This window comes from Rattus norvegicus, chromosome 19 (assembly GCF_036323735.1).
Source record: "Rattus norvegicus strain BN/NHsdMcwi chromosome 19, GRCr8, whole genome shotgun sequence".
NCBI lineage: Eukaryota > Metazoa > Chordata > Mammalia > Rodentia > Muridae > Rattus > Rattus norvegicus.
The window spans coordinates 10,731,565-10,747,670 of NC_086037.1; the positions used below are offsets into that span (position 1 = coordinate 10,731,565).

Sequence of the window (16,106 nt, forward strand, 5' to 3'; positions counted from 1 at the left end):
GAGACCAGGATGGAGCATGGTAGCATGGCCTCTGCTGGCCATCCCCTCCCTCCCACCCTCCTTCACTCCCTCCCTTCCCCCCCACGGGGGGGGGGGATGTGGCTGTCACAGTGGTAGACAAGGGATAAGGGGGGCCAGTCAGCAGCTCTGACACTGGGATGACACCAAAGAGAAAAAATTGTGAGCATTTCCTCTCTTCCTTCATCAAATGGCCCTAACCTCAGCACACTTGCTAAGGCTAAACTATGGAGACACAAGAAAGGGAAGGATTCTGCAGGAAGAACTTTTTCAATCCACCTCTGCAAATGGAAGGAATATTAATAGTACATTGTGTGCTTGGCTTCAGAGAGCATCAGCAGAGGCCTCTCCTCACCCAGAGACATGAATAGGATCTCACAACTGGACCCACAGTCACTCTAGGGGAGGAACAGGTGGGCTCATTAGGGACAAAGGAAGCATTCCAAGTTCACCTTGGACTCCGGGTACTAAACCTGCCCTGCAGCATAAATGGGAATACACCAAGAATGGCCTGGTCTGTGAGCAGCATCCTCTCCACGGCCCTTACAATGACTCTGAAAAACCCACTAAGGCAATCTCTACTTTTAACAGGAAACAAGAGTAGGAATGGATTCCTGAGCTTTATCTGATCTTGTGCCTTCTATCCTGTTGGGGAAAAAAATGAAAGCAAGCTTTGGACACTGAGCTGGGGGTTGGGAGTAGGTAGGGCTTTAGCAGAAAGTGTGTCTCAGTGAGTGAGTGAGAGCTAGCAGCCTGCTTTCTGAGGAGCTCAGGATGAAGCCTGAGCTCCACTCAGCAGCACAGGAACGCTGGGAGGACAGTGTTTAGGATTCACACTCACATTAATTCTCCGCTGCTGCCCAGTGTCGGTCATTCACACTGCAGCCAAGAATGGCAGCCTCTGTGTTGGGGATTTAGCTCAGTGGTAGAGCGCTTGCCTAGCAAGCACAAGACCCTGGGTTCGGTCCCCAGCTCCGGGGGGAAAAAAAAAAAAAAAGAATGGCAGCCTCCCTGCTCTGCAGCCTCCCCTGCTCTGCTCTGCAGCCTCCCCTGCTCTGCTCTGCAGCCTCCCCTGCTCTGCAGCCTCCCTGCTCTGCAGCCTCCCCTCTCCCCTGCTCTGCAGCCTCCCCTGCTCTGCAGCCTCCCCTCCCCTGCTCTGCAGCCTCCCTGCTCTGCAGCCTCCCTGCTCTGCAGCCTCCCTGCTCTGCAGCCTCCCCTCCCCTGCTCTGCAGCCTCCCTGCTCTGCAGCCATTCCCAAGCTGATAGGTCTGAGCACAGGCCAGGATGGGCATCACAGAAGAGAGAGCCTTGGTTTCACTGCAGTCCCTTCATACTCAAAAATTCATTTTTCAAAAAATTGGAAACAACCAAAGACATTTCCTCTGACTTCACATTGGTTTAAGTGTAATTTGTCAAAGCATTCCTTTGTTAAAAGTGCTTGAAGTTTTGTTCTCTCCCAAACCTCTTTGTTAAGGCTGGAAACCTTCAGACTTTACTCTGTTGGAGCCAAGGAATGCTGCGGAATGCACCACTTACCACTGTCACCATAGACACGGCCGCAGGTCTGAAAAATATAAGCAGTGGAGAACATGGGGCAAGGCCATTTATCAAGTAGAAACTGCCCCAGATTAAAGGCAGCTAAATCCTTTTACTCATTCTTGTCCTGCAGAATGTTCTACTAGGGATGACTTCAGAGAACCCAGCCCCATTCCAGCTAACAGAGTATCTATTCACCACGAGCCTAGGAGCTTCAGTTGCAGACCATATTTTTAATTGTGTGTGTATAAAGGACAAATTGGTAAGTGTACATCATCTTCAACACAAACCCAGGAAGACTCTCAGCACAGCTCAGGAGTCATTTCTGAGATAGCTGCAAACAGACACGTCTGTAAGTCAGGTTGCTCCAGCAGACAGACAGATTGACTGTGATGACTCTGACCAGCCGGCCAACAAAGAACAAAAAAAGGAGGAGGGGGGAGAGGGAGGGGAAAGAAGAAGAGGAGGGGGAGGGGAGGAGGAGGAAGAGGAAGAAGAAGAGGAGGAAGAGGAAGAAGAGGAGGAAAAGGAGGAGGAGGAGGAGGAGGAGGAGGGGGAAGTAGATGCAGACAGCATGTGGGTCAGGAATACAGTGCTATGGATGTAGAAGACATCATTTCTTATGCCTGACCTTGAGAAAGTTATTTACTGCAGTAAACCTTGCTTTACTTAAACCAGATAAGCTGACTGTACCAGATAAACTTTATGGTTGGCTCCAAAAACTCAAACTTGTAAGAGATGGTAATGAGAAAAGCAGCATCGTCATCACCATTCTGACCATATTTCATCTCAGAACAATCTATCCCCAGAGTCATAAGAAATACCGTAAGCTTCGTTTTGAAAGCTCTGGCATATTTCATATATAAAATAACAAAGCCCATGAACAACTAGAATGAGACAGAGAATACAGTCTTACAGGTATGTTACTTTACCCTGCCACTAAGAAACTGTTCTGTGTTCTCTAAAAATGCATCTATATAACAAGTTCTACACTAAAGAACACACAACGGAGGCCACCCCAAAGTGTTAATACAATCTCTTAAAGGTGGCACAGACACAAGTGCTAACAACTCTTTAGGAAAATCTGAAACGTCTATCTTCTATAGATCACGAGTAACCGTGAACTGTTGGATGTCTTCAGACTGCAACAGAAGATAACTGCAGCCCAGCTCTCCTCATGGTGCCCCCATGACGCCATTTTACTCCCTCCTCACTGCCATCTTCGTGCCACTGCGTGCTTCCTACAGGCTGGCTGGCATGTGTGCTTGTCTGCTATGTACTGCAGCACAGTCAGAGGTGTGATATGAATTTATTTTCTGTTATGGAAAGAACCAACTCCTGATTCTTTACTCTCAAAAGGCTAAAATTGTATGTGGAAACTGAAGAGCTTCCAAATTGCAGAGCCTCAAGAACACAAGTATCAGGAAGAGCCTCATCAAGCAGCCAAATTGGAGTAGACCAGGCTGGGAGCGAAGAAGACACAAAGCACTAGACCTCTGCCACCTCCCAGATGATCTAAAAAGGTACTTGGCACAGAGCTTTTTTTATAAAGCCAGTAACAGGAAGGAGGGGAGAGCCCACAGAATCTTCTAACAAAGAGTACTTCAAGATTTTCAAAGGAAGGCTTTGCAGAGCTCCTTAAACCATCTACCCACATTCTATGTAGGGATGCAGTTCTAATTCACTACCTGAAGACACTTTGATTTCAAGGTGTGAGCCTTGTGAAATCAAAGGGAAAGGGACCTTTGCTTTCTAGAACATCTATGAACAATTAATGCATGCAATGCAGGCTCTCTGAGACATTAAACACCCACAATGAAGGCCAGGCTTCTTTCTGTATGAGGATTCTATCAGCATAGAGGGTTTACAGAATGTCTCTAGGATTCCCGTCAGAGTCTGTACAACTAGCTGAGTCTGCCATGTCAATATAAAGTTGCTGTGAAGAAAACTGCTCTTTCCTGAGCATCCAACATGTACTAAACAGAGACAGTGCATAGCGTCCAGGAGGAACAGCAGCCCCAACAACCTACAGAAGGAGGCTTCCTAAGCCTGCCACAAGTCAAGAGTTCTGTGAACCCGGTTCTGTGAAGGCTGAACTGAAACAGCCCCTCAGCCTGGTGAGCCAGCTCTTCAAGCACAGTTTACTGTCAAACTTAACACTCTTCAGGGTTAAAAAGATAAAAATCCTTCTGCCTTTAAAAAATAAACACACAAGTCACAGTTAAAGTCCACACGTGTTCTCTCAGCAATCAGATCTGAATCAAGTCAAGTCCAACTATATTTAAGAATCCAGGTTCATAAGCTTACAGTTACAGAAATGGGTTTGATGTAAGTAGCTCTGAATTCACAAGTATTTAACTAAGTAAAGGCACTAACTATGGCCCCCATAAGTGAGAGACAGAACTCAATCTAGTATTTTTTAGAACAAAATCTTCTTTTGTTCCAAACACTTTTTCCTTATGCCTTTAATCATGTATTTATAGACTATTAACATGGAAGTCTTTTTTTAACAATAAAAAGCTCTAAAATTCAACAATCCTTTTCAGGAATAAAAAGCATTCTTCTTAAAGACAATAAAAGAACCTAAACTCTGAAAGTTACTACTCTTATGCTTCCTTTTGTTCCCTCAGAAATCATTTCCATCTGTGATTAGTGATAAATTCATATTTATCATTATTAATGAATAATTAATTAAGGTCATTTGCTAAAATTACTCATGAATCCCATATTTTAAGAATATACCTAATTTTTGACATAGAACTCAGAAAAAAAAAATCCAAGGATCTCTGCTATACTTTTACAGTGGCAACCTTAGCTTAAAGTCTATTTTACCCATTCAACCAGAGACAAATTTTCGACCTTTATCACTATGGGAAATACTTACTGTAGACAAAGGATTCCGTTTTCTCTGGGAATATCTCCCCACCCTAAGGAACTTCTCTACAGCGTGTAAACCAGTGTAGGCCACAGCTCTGTGCCACAGCAGCTAACATAACTGGGGTGGACCTGCGGTTGCCTTCAGAATCCTGCTCATCTCGCCCAGGATACAGCTAATTGGTGAAAATGGTGGAGGAGACATTTCCATACATTCCATTCAGGAGCTCTGAGGAGGGCACTGGCATCCACCCACTTCAAACAAAGGGAAATAACTGCAAGTGTACAAGGCGTGGGTAACTGAGTCACCTCCCTGTGCACAGGGTCTGCCCCCCCCCCCCCTCACAGGTTCCTCCATCTTTACAAAATGCAAACCACAGCCATTGTCTCATCTCAGAAATCAATTCTATGCCGTGTTGCATCGGGTCAGAGTTTTAAAGGAATCTTAGGCACAAGTAAATCCAGACCCCACCCCCACCCCAATACTGAGAGAAACCAAATTCTCACAGCTCCCCTCCCTTTCTGAGCAAGTCTCCTCCATTCGCACTTGATAGCTTCTCCAGCTTCCTATTGTTAGTAAAGAAAGTCCCACCTCTGAGGGGCCAAAGCTCAGCCAGGTGAGCAATTTCCAAGTCTCCGTTTCAAAGGAGCTCCAGACCCCACAGGCCCCACAACAGAAACAGAGTCTTGAGATGAAAAGGTGTGTGTGTGTGTGTGTGTGTGTGTGTGTGTGTATAAATTGGTATTTTTGTTTTTTTTATTTAATTGCTTTTTAAGGCATGACAATGAACTGATTTAATGTTGAACTAAAACTACTTTATTTCTGATATTAATCAAGTTATTAAGTACTATTTATAGAAAACATTATTATTATCTTGTTATTCTCCAAACACTGTTTACATGACTTAGGAAGTTTTTATTTCACTTATAAAAATCACAAAAATCTGAGATATATGTAAAATATATGTAAAAGACCTATACAGTTCTCAGTTGGAATTTGAGAAATTAAAATTATTGTCTTAATTTAAATTGCCAATAACTGATATTAAGAATTTATGCTACGTACTAATATTTAATTTTTCTCATTTAAAATCTTATACTAAATCATTCCCTGTGAGATAATTCCAATCTGACAATAATTTTTTCCTTACACAGTAAACCCAAGTTATGGGATTCTATGAACACACACACACACACACACACACACACACACACACACACACACACACACACCCTAAATTCTAAAAAAGGAACTGGTTTTATCAAAAAACAAAAAAGAATTACTTTTTTTTTTTTTCGGAGCTGGGGACCGAACCCAGGGCCTTGCGCTTCCTAGGCAAGCGCTCTACCACTGAGCTAAATCCCCAACCCCAAGAATTACTTTTAACTTCATATTTCACATCATACAAGAATTCTGTAGTTCACCTAGCTCTTTTAAAAAAATCCTAAAGTCTACACTATTTGCTAAAGATAAAATTGACAAAAAAAAATTAAAAATAAAATAAACCAATTATTTAAGTCTTCAGGCAGATCTTTGCCCCACCCAAACAATTTTTTGTTTTTAAGAAAAACATTAAAATAGTAAGGCACAAATCTGAGTGATTCTCAGAAGAACAGAATACTTTTTCTAACAAATGAGTTAAGTGCTACCAAATTTATCTCAAAATTCCACACAAACTAAGATCTTACCTTTTAAAGATACTGCAATGTGCCATCACTCTAATTCGGGGCACAGTTATCTTATTTTCTTTATGAGACAAGAAATCCTACCTGCTGCTCTCAAAAATGCGAGGAGTTGCAGCCGGTGATCTGATCCGTCAGTCACTGCAGCTTTCCCTACCCTTCTAGTGGGGCGAGTGCTGCTGGCTCCAGTGCTCAAGGCTTCCCACCCTCAACTGCCTGGATTGAAAAGTCCGGTGGGAGGAGGAAGAGAGAGAAGAGAGAAAGAGAGGAAAGAAAAAGGGGGAAAATCCAAGCTCTCTGCAAGTGCTAATATGACTAAAGCACTAGAGTCCAATTAGACAATGAGACTGCAGCATCCTCTTAAATGGGGTGCACGGCAGGTCCCTGCGCAGAGCACTGCAATCAGAAGTGCTCCACAGGAAATCAGAAAAGTCAGCTATCAGTTTGCAAGCACAAACTGATGGGGAGTAACAGTTTATAGGTTACAGAAGGGTATTTTATTGTTAACGGACTGTACCAAGTTAAGATTAAAGAGGGGGAGAGACAACATGTAGGCAAGGAATGCTAGGGTACTTTTCCTTCAACCCAAGCCACTACAATTCCTCTGATGTAAATTTCTGATGACTTCCGACATCTTGCATGGCTAATAATCACCTCTCTGTCATGTTCGGTTAAAGTGGGAAATACATTTGCTGCATTGTGATGCAGTGCTATGGCCACAGATTGTGCAAAGCGGGTCCTTAACTGAGCAGCAGAAATCTGCACATGTCATGATGCTAAAATAAATGGTAGTTAAAGACTTTGTACAGCAGCAGGCAGATTCTGCTATTTTAGTCTACAGAATATGTAGCTCCAACGTGCAGGATTGTCTCAGACACCATGCCCTTGTCAACTGCACTGCCCTTCAGAGAGAGCAGTAAATTCACCATCTTAAATGCTTGGTCTCTGAGTAGTTAAAAGATTTTGATACTAAATAACTACTTGGGTTAATTATATCTTTGAACAGAACAGAGGTTATTTGCATTTCAGGAATATACAGCCAATGAAACTGTCAGTGACACAGGAAAATGCTGGCCTTTTATTAACATATGCTCAGCTCAACTGTCACTTCTTAGTACAACATTTCGGGGGAAAACATATGATGTGTATGTAATGAATGTTCCCATTCTACTGCAACAATTTTTAAGGTGCTTGTCAGAAAAAGGTTATTTTTTCTGCACATGTTTAATACACATCCTGGAAATTAAAGATCAAGATACGAATGTTTTTCACTGTAACAAAAGAAAACTCAATGCAGCGAATAAGTGTGCAATGACAAGAAGGTTTCTATAAAACAGCAAAGATTAGACTGCACCAAGGTGGGTAAAGTCAGACCAGTTAGTGAGAGGGCATGCACGGGAGAGAAAACCTGAGACATCCCCTCTGCAAAGCCATATCAGAGAACCCGAGAGTGTAATCTGTTGGCTGCAAACCCAACCCCTACAGTTACAACCCCACACGTACAGAACCTGAGTGATATGGATACACGCCAATGTCATAATGCACTTTGGCAAAAATATTAATCTGGCCACTCAGCATCCAGAGTTTGGGTACTTAAGGTTGTTTATTCTATCATCATCATTTGTATCTTAAGAAACAGAACCAAGTCATAGACTTTGGTGCTTAAAAAAAATCCTAATAATATAATTCACATATTTCTTACATCAAAACTTGTCAATTAGATACCCAAATTGAGATGCTTCTGACATTTCTACCTCACAAACAAATCAAAGCCACTGACAAAAGAAATGAACGCAGGAGCACACCACACAGTGGTGTCAGAACAGAGTCAGACACGGAGGGAACTTAGGACACTGGCACAGAGAGACGCCCAGGGATGCTGGTCTTTCACTGCGACAGCAGCAAATTCCTAGCTCAGATGTGCATGTTGCTAACAAGGGCGATAAAGCTGAAAAGCTTTCTAAGTTTCTGATCCTAACTTAAAATTAACCGCACCAACAGTGCTATTCAGTGCCATAGCAGATGTCACAATAGTTGTTGTTGACATTCAACAATTCAGGTTTTTGTTCCAGACCCAATACAAGGAAGGTACCACCAGCAGCTCAGAACTGCACAAGGAGGAAGGCAGGAGCATGTGTTGGGGTGGCTTTGAAATTAACCAGGCTCGGCTTAGCCTCCAATTACTGAACAAAAGACAATCCTGGGGGACTTCTCTCTGAACCAGTACAAGAAGCAAACTCATTTGTCTTTTATCAAATAAATCTGTATTGAGCATAGCAGACATGCAGCAATAAGGGTTCTGTCTGAAAATGGAAGGAGCAAGAAAAAAGATCCCAAGTGTGGTAAAAGTCAAAATACCCCACTGACACAGAATCTGATGTCACATGGGGAAGTGAGAAGACACTCTTTGTTTACTTAAAAGCAAAATATCACTGCGCTGAATCTATAAGACCTTTTTACTCTTTACTAACCCCACCCCCAAAATTAACAGGATGTTTCTTTGTAGCAGAATAAATTTTAAACCAGTTCAGAGCCTTTCCCTCTGTCCATGAATATTTAAAAAAAAAAAACCAAAAAACGAAAAAAAACAAAAACCAGGCAGGACGCTCAGCTCAGGACTGCAGAACACTTTGGCAGAAGAGGCCAAGGCAGTGGAGACAGAGGTGCAGCTAGTCTGCCTTCAGACTAAATGCCTGGATGTGGGGGTCAGAAAAACACTGGGAAGGTGTCACTTACAAAAACGGAAGGATCTCTACATGTGTCACTAGCCAAAAACAAACCAGTCCATTTCTAAAGATGTATTTATTTATTTTTATGTATGTGAGTACACTATTGCTCTCTTCAGACGCACCGGAAGAAGTCATTTGATCTCATTACAGACGGTTGTGAGCCACCATGTGGTTGCTGGGAATTGAACTCAGGACCTCTGAAGAGCAGTCAGTGCTCTTGACTGTTGAGCCATCTCTCCGGCCCCCAACCCATTCTTAAATGTCTATGAGGTCATCCATTTTTAATTTAGTCCTAGACATGAAAAACAAGCAAAACTGGGATTGTTGACTCATATTTACAATCCTGGCATTGGGAGGCAGAAGCATGAGGATTTCAAATCCAAAAGACAGCCTGAGAGAGAGAGAGAGAGAGAGAGAGAGAGAGAGAGAGAGAGAGAGAGAGAGAGAGAGAGAAAGAGAGCACGCGCTCAAAGCCAGTTTAAGCTACCTTGTCTTAGAAGTAGGGGAATGACTCAGGGGTTAAGAGCCCTGAATGTGTTTCCAGAACACCCACATCAGGCAGCCCCCAACAGTCTGTAACTCCACCCCAGGAGACCTGACTCACTCTAACCTTCATGCACCTGCTTTCACGTGATGAACATAAGCCATGCAGGCACACAAACATACACACATTTAGAAATCAATAAATCTTTTAAAAAATACTATCTCAAACAAGTAAATGAAGAAAGGGGGAAACAGTATGTTAATAATTATTAACATTAGATAATATAAATGATAAGACTGCAGAAAAAAAGCCACTGAAATTCTATAGTTCATACAGAATTTTAAGCATCGTCAGATAAAATCATATTCATGTAAACAACTGTGAAGAAGTGTAACAAGCGCATGCAGACGTCACCCAAAACTGGGTGGACTCTGTTTTCAGGTTCCCCAGGCTGCTGTGAAGATCACACAATATTGCTAGTGGCATATCCTATCTTGATTTTTTATGGCAGCTCATCCATCAGGTGGCCTAAGCTGGCCACGGCACTATCTTCCTGCCTCAAGTTTCTGGGTAGCTGAGATAACACTAGGGTAACGCTCCTTTATTCTTCTTCGTATTTACCTGCTCTCACCATAGCACCTGCTGCCTCCATCCCGCCGCGTGGCAGATGTTCATGCACAAATCCATGTACAGACCAAAAGAATCACTTAGTGCATCACTTCCTGGCTTTGGTGTGACTGTATTATCCTTCTCTCTCACTTTCTGCAAGCTGAACCTATTTTATCTCTCAAAGCCCATGAAGGTCCCAATTACTCCATGGATTCTTCTCCAGCCTCCCCAGAACTCGTCACTGCCTCTTCCGCCTCAGAATTCCCAGGGCATTCAGAATTTCATAGCACTCCCATCAGCTGGCAGCTCGATCCTGCTGTAGGACATTAGTCCTGACTCTCTAGAGGGAAAACAGGAAGGTGGCTCTGGAAGGCAACACCTAGAACTTAAATTTATTCTAACTATCTTTGGTGGCTACCGAATGGTGTTATAGTGCTCACAAAACCATTCCTGTACACTACCACGTCTCACCCAGTAGAAGAAGAAGGTGACAGTTGAAAAGGAAAGCAAGTATTATTCTGATTGTTGTTGGTTCCTTCAATTCTCCAGCTTCCTGACAATTCCCAGCCCTAGGTGAGGGGCAGATGCTGAGGCGGTTCTTAGCCAACATGCAGAAAGTCACCGAACGAGCGCCCTGTGACCAAGCATCATCTGAAGCAGTACTCAGTTCCCAGAGTCAGCAGCATCTCACAGAGCCAAGAAGGCTTGAGAGAAAGGAGAAGGCTCCCAACCAACAACAGTGGTAAGGCATTCACAGCTCGTCTGCCCTTACAGATCTGCCCAACACCAACAAGGAGTCCACAAAGTCACGGCACACATTTTATCCAGGACACTGCATGAGAAACACTACTATATAGTAGCAGTTGGTTAAAAAGAGAACTTGTTCATGTCTTTACCTTGTAGTAAAACAAGTCAAGGTTCTTTCTCTCTTCTTTCTATTCAGGCCATTTGGACCAGGGGCCAAAACGCATGAAAAGAAACCACAAGCACACCCTGCCTGGAGAAGGGGGTCTTCCTGACACCTGGAAGCAAGGTTCTTCCTATCTTCTTCTGTGGCAAGTGTATGCCATAGAGGGATGGGGTATTAAGAGTGAGCTACGGTATGGTACGATATGATATATAATATAGTAAGATAAAATTTATTCAGACCCTAGGTGGAAGAAATTTGAGAGGAAGACTCTAGCTATCCCCTGGTAAAGGCAGTAACCAATGGGCTTAAACTAGGATGAGGAACTATCCTCCACAGGTACTCCTTCAGGTTTGTGACAGACTGCACTGCATAGTCCACACTGGCCTCAAACTGGTGATCCCCCTGCCTCTGCCTCTTGGGTGCTGAAATTGTAGACATTTATTACAGCTTCAAGGAGTTTCCTGATTTTGAGAAACACAAAATGAGACTCTTTGTCATCCATCTATCTTGTCTCTCTTATTGTCTAATGCCTCTGTCTCTCTCAGCTCTAACACTAACAGACTTCAGGATGGAGAGAGATGGGACAAGCCAGGCGGGTGTGGTACATGCCTTTAATCACAGCACAGCACTTGGAGGGGGAGACAGGTCTCTCAGTTTGATGTCGGCCTGGTCTACAGAGCAAATTCTAGGACAGCCAAGGCTATATAAAGAAACCCTATCTTTAAAAAACAAAAACAATCCAAAAAAAAAAAAAAAAAACAAACCTAAAAGGATGTATGTGCAACAATAAAAGGTAATGAAATGATAAAATTATATGAAGATTCATGAAATTCATGGCTATAAAGTTCCTGAGAATACTCATTTCCTTTGTAGAACAAGTTATGGAAATGAAGTGCAGAAAAACTAACTTAAGTTCTAGCCAGAGTCCTGCAACCACCTGCCTGGGTTCTGACTTCAGCCCAACCCTTGACATTGTTGCTCTTGGCCAAGCTACTGCCCAGTGACAGGGCACTGAGAGAAACTACTGGGCACATGCCTAATCCCAAGTTTCAGGGAATATGACATTACCACTGGGGGATAATGGTAATTTCAAAAGAACAACCTCTGGGGTTGGGGATTTAGCTCAGTGGTAGAGCGCTTGCCTAGCAACTGCAAGGCCCTGGGTTCGGAAAAGAACAGCCTCTAGCTTGCTAATTCTTGTTACCACAAGCTAATTCTTGTGTACTTTACACAACAGATGTGTTTCTTGCCAGGTTGACTGCAAACAGAATCCTCTTAAAATCCATATTGAGTTTAGTAGGGAAGCTGTTATGTGAACAAATACTAAAATGAAACATACCAATTTGTCCTATAAATCCACATATTCAAAGTGTGGATTGCTTATTAATGTAGGCAGAGAGGTTATTAGAGGGAAGATGGATCTCCATTTCCACACAAGCTTTTTGCTACACGTATTTATTATTTCTACCTTTTTGATTACTAGTTAAAAACACAGGACTGCTTGGCAGAGCACGGTGATACACACCTTTAGTTCCAGGCCTTGGGAGGCAGAGGCAGGTGAGTTGAGTCTGAGTTCCAAGCCAGACAAACACACAGTGAGATCCTAGCTGATAAACAAACACGTAAGAACAAGGAACGGACTCTCTAGTAAAAGAACAGAATTAGTCATTTACTCAATCCTCAGCAACTTAAAAATGGGACAAAAACTATTTCATTTTAAGGTCAGAATTTCATATCTATTCGCAGAAATACACATTCTTAATACATGTGCCTTTGATTCCAGATCTTGGGAGGCAGAGGCAGGTGGATCTCTGAGTTCTAGAACAGCCAGGGCTGCACAGAGAAAGTTTGTCTCAAAAAAGAAAGGGAGAGGAGGGGAGGGGAGAGGAGGAGAGAGGAGGGGGAGAGGAGGGGAGGGGAAAGGAGAGAAGAGGAGGGAGAGAGGAGGGGAGAGGAGAGAAGAGGAGAGGAGAGAGGAGGGAGAGAGGAGAGGAGTGCAGAGGGGAAGGGAGGGTAGCAGAGGGGAGGGAAGGGGAGGGGAGGGGAAGGAAGGAATGAAAAAACCAGGACACAAACTGATGCCTGGAAGAACAGTGGGTCTAGACAAAGAATGGAAGAGATACCCACTCTGTCCTCACTACTACGGCCGGGCAACCTATCTAGTCCAGGAAGCTTCTTATGCCACCTTATAAAGCACTGTCAGGTTCTCATCTCCGAATTAGGGACACCAGGATCTGGAATTCTAAACCTTTTTTTTAAAAAAAAAACAAACAAAAAAAAAAAAACAGGCTGATTTGGAAGCTGTTTTCCCTGCACCATTCTCTCCACCAGCTTAAAACCACAGCAAGTGGTTTTAAAAATAGGTGCCTTGTTTTATCAACACGCTTCTTCACAGCAGTCCACAACAACCAACCAAGAAGACCAAATATCCAGTTGTCACCTCACATCCCTTCGAGTTATTGGGCATTTCAAATAGCCAAATCCTGTTACAGAGCTTGGAACACTGAAAGTGTAACGAGCATGGGGATTTGGCATCCACTTCACAAAGATCTTTCCAGGACGTGTGCTTCAGCAAGTCTCTGGGTGGTAAGGGGTAGAAGGCATTATCTGGAAGTTCTTACAATGTCTAGGCAACTGTGAACACCACACCATATACTCACAGTCTCGGACTGAAGTACTCCTTGGCAAATTATTACAATTTAATCTGTTTAAGTACCTCATTAAAGGTACCACATATGATCTCTAAAATCAAGTGACAAAGATATCTCCTGAAACACATGCTGAAGTTGGAGCCCCAAAGCAAATGGGGCCTAGGTAACTCCATACAAGCTATTTGCTCTGTGCCTCAGTCCCCCCCCCCAAACCCCAGACCCATTGTCCAAAGGGACAATGCCTGTACCTTCAAACGCTACAGGAGTGGAAACCTCACTACAGGGTTATTCTTCAAAGAGAAGTCAATTAAAATGATTCCTAAAACATAGGTTGCACATTCTAATGCAATTTTCAAAAATGCAGACTGATTTCCACAATTCCAAGGAGCTGCTTCACTCTGCTCCTCTGCTTGCTCTCATGGCATCTGTTGTCAGTAGCAGCTAAGGAAAAGTAAAACCTAATGACATTAACGGTAAACCCAAGATCCCCAGCGTTCACTGAACTGAGGTGGGGGGTGGGGAAAGGAGGCTGGGAGAAAGGAGCAGGTCAATGAATGAAAACAAGTCCATCTTTCAGTTCTTCTGGCTCCTACTGATGGCAGACGGTGTATTTAATCTGCTGAGAGACCAGATTTAAGGCTTCCTTTTGGCATAGTCCACCCATGAATTATTAATGCTCGCAGAAGCAATAGCACATCCGCTCACAGCATCAGAGAGGACAATGATGATGAACTAAAATGGGATTATTAAGCCCACGCCCTGTGTCTATGTCTCCCTCTCCCTTTCATCCTCCTGTATATGACTGCTTTTTAGGTAGTATATTTTGAGCTAAGCTTCAATTTTTATTCAATATTCCCATAATGAAAAAAGTCGTAATTGACAAATCTTAAGTCATAACAGATATGTCAAGCGTAGTTCTTGACTCCTGTGTCCTTGAAGAAGCACAACTAGAAACAAGGATGGTTCTAAGAAGGAAGTGGTGGCTCCGACTATCATCTCAACACCTGGGTGTAGAGGCAGGAGGACTAATGTTCTAGGCTAGCCTTGGCAACATAGTAACTTGGAGACCTGTTTGGGTACTTGAGGCCCTATCTCAAAAAATCAAAACCAACCACATAATAGCAGCAGCAACAGAGGAAAAAAAGCAACCCAACAAAACCCACCACAAATGATTATGTATCTTTTGTGGACTCAAGAACTTTTAAAGATAAACAGCTTATAGGTTGGTGCTAAAAATTATTTAGTAAAAAAAAAAAATCTCTTCTGGGGTTATTCACAGGTAGACTAAACCCAAAAGGCACAAGAACATGTACAAATAAGTGGGTTAGTTGCACTAGACTTCTGCGCTCATACAACCCAGTTGGTTCAAACAAGAACGTTTACACACATGGTGCAGGCCTTATCCTAGGGCTAATCACTCTATGAGGGCTGGACATGCCAACTTCTAAGTCCTAAAAGTGATATAAATGCCACTGTCCTGGGTACCGCACTTTGGCCACTAACCAAAAGCTTCTAGTTGCCAAATATGCACGGGGCAGGAGAGTCGCACGGAAGGAACTAAAGCCACCATCATGTAGAAAGCTAATACAAAACACAGAAAAATAGAAGACACAGGAACATGCAAAAGTAAGAACCAGAGTGCATGAAGCCAGAGGTAGATTAATTTACAACCTTGTTCCCAAAGTGTGAGGGGAACAGTCTTGTTTCCTCTGCCCCTCTGAGTCCTTTCCTCTACTCTGTGGTCTGCTTTCATGTGTAATTTGTTCATCCTTTAAAATGAATAGTTCTAACAGCTTCCACTCCAAATCGCTATTTGTAACAGAAAATTCTTATAGATCTTCAACACAATCTGAGTTAAACACTAAAAATCAAGAGTAGAAAGTTAGCCCAGGGTTTAAGCAAGAACCAAGAAAGAAAGTAAAGAAATACGCTTCAGGACACTTGTTAAAAGAACAGGGTGAGCCGTACTCTCAGCACGTTGGGAGGCAATGACAATAGGACCCTAGGTCCAAGGCCAGCCTGACTATATATTAAGACCCTGTCTCAGAAAACAGGAAAAGAGAAAAGTATAAAATATAGTTAAGAGCTGGCTAAGCTAAATTCTAATTTTTTAAATAAGGATGCAAATTAAAATTAAAAACTATTATTGAGAGAGCAGGCATGGCAGTAGGCAAACAAAATGGTCCAGATGGGGACAGCAAGGTAAGACCTCCAAGGGGCACTTGCCACCAGTTCCACAGACCCAGCTCATCTCAAACCCTGATGTGCCAGTCAGCTGTGGCAGGTGAACACTGCAGGGCTAAGGAAACCCTGAGAACAGACAGAAGAACGGACTAACCATATTCAATTTCTCCACCTCACTTATGCCCCAGGCACTCTGAGAGTCTGGTCTGGTACATTTCCATTAGCAGTCGCAGCATCAGTTGACAGCCAGTCTGAAAATGCTGAGGCAAGGAGAGAAGGTGGTAGGGTAGGGAGAAAGATAACAAAGGACAGATGGGAGGGAGAGAAGGATCAAGTATAAAAAAAAGGGGAAAAGGTAAAAACAAAATACCTTTCTTCTCATCTACTCTGAATGCTGATATTCTGGTCCACCTAAAGTTCAAACTTAC

The 16,106-nt window shown here is 43.0% G+C and overlaps 1 protein-coding gene across 3 annotated transcripts in view; it reads right to left on the reverse strand.

Moving 5' to 3' along the window:
• Nup93 (nucleoporin 93) overlaps nt 1–16,106 on the reverse strand; it is a 103,784-nt gene that overhangs the window by 41,411 nt on the left and 46,267 nt on the right. The window contains exon 1 of one of the 3 annotated variants that reach the window (XM_008772282.4): nt 6,199–6,562. The exons of the other annotated variants lie outside the window; for them this stretch is intronic. The gene's annotated coding sequence lies outside the window, so the exon portion shown is untranslated. Of the gene's footprint in view, nt 1–6,198; nt 6,563–16,106 lie in introns of those variants that run through there. 3 annotated transcript variants of the gene reach the window in all.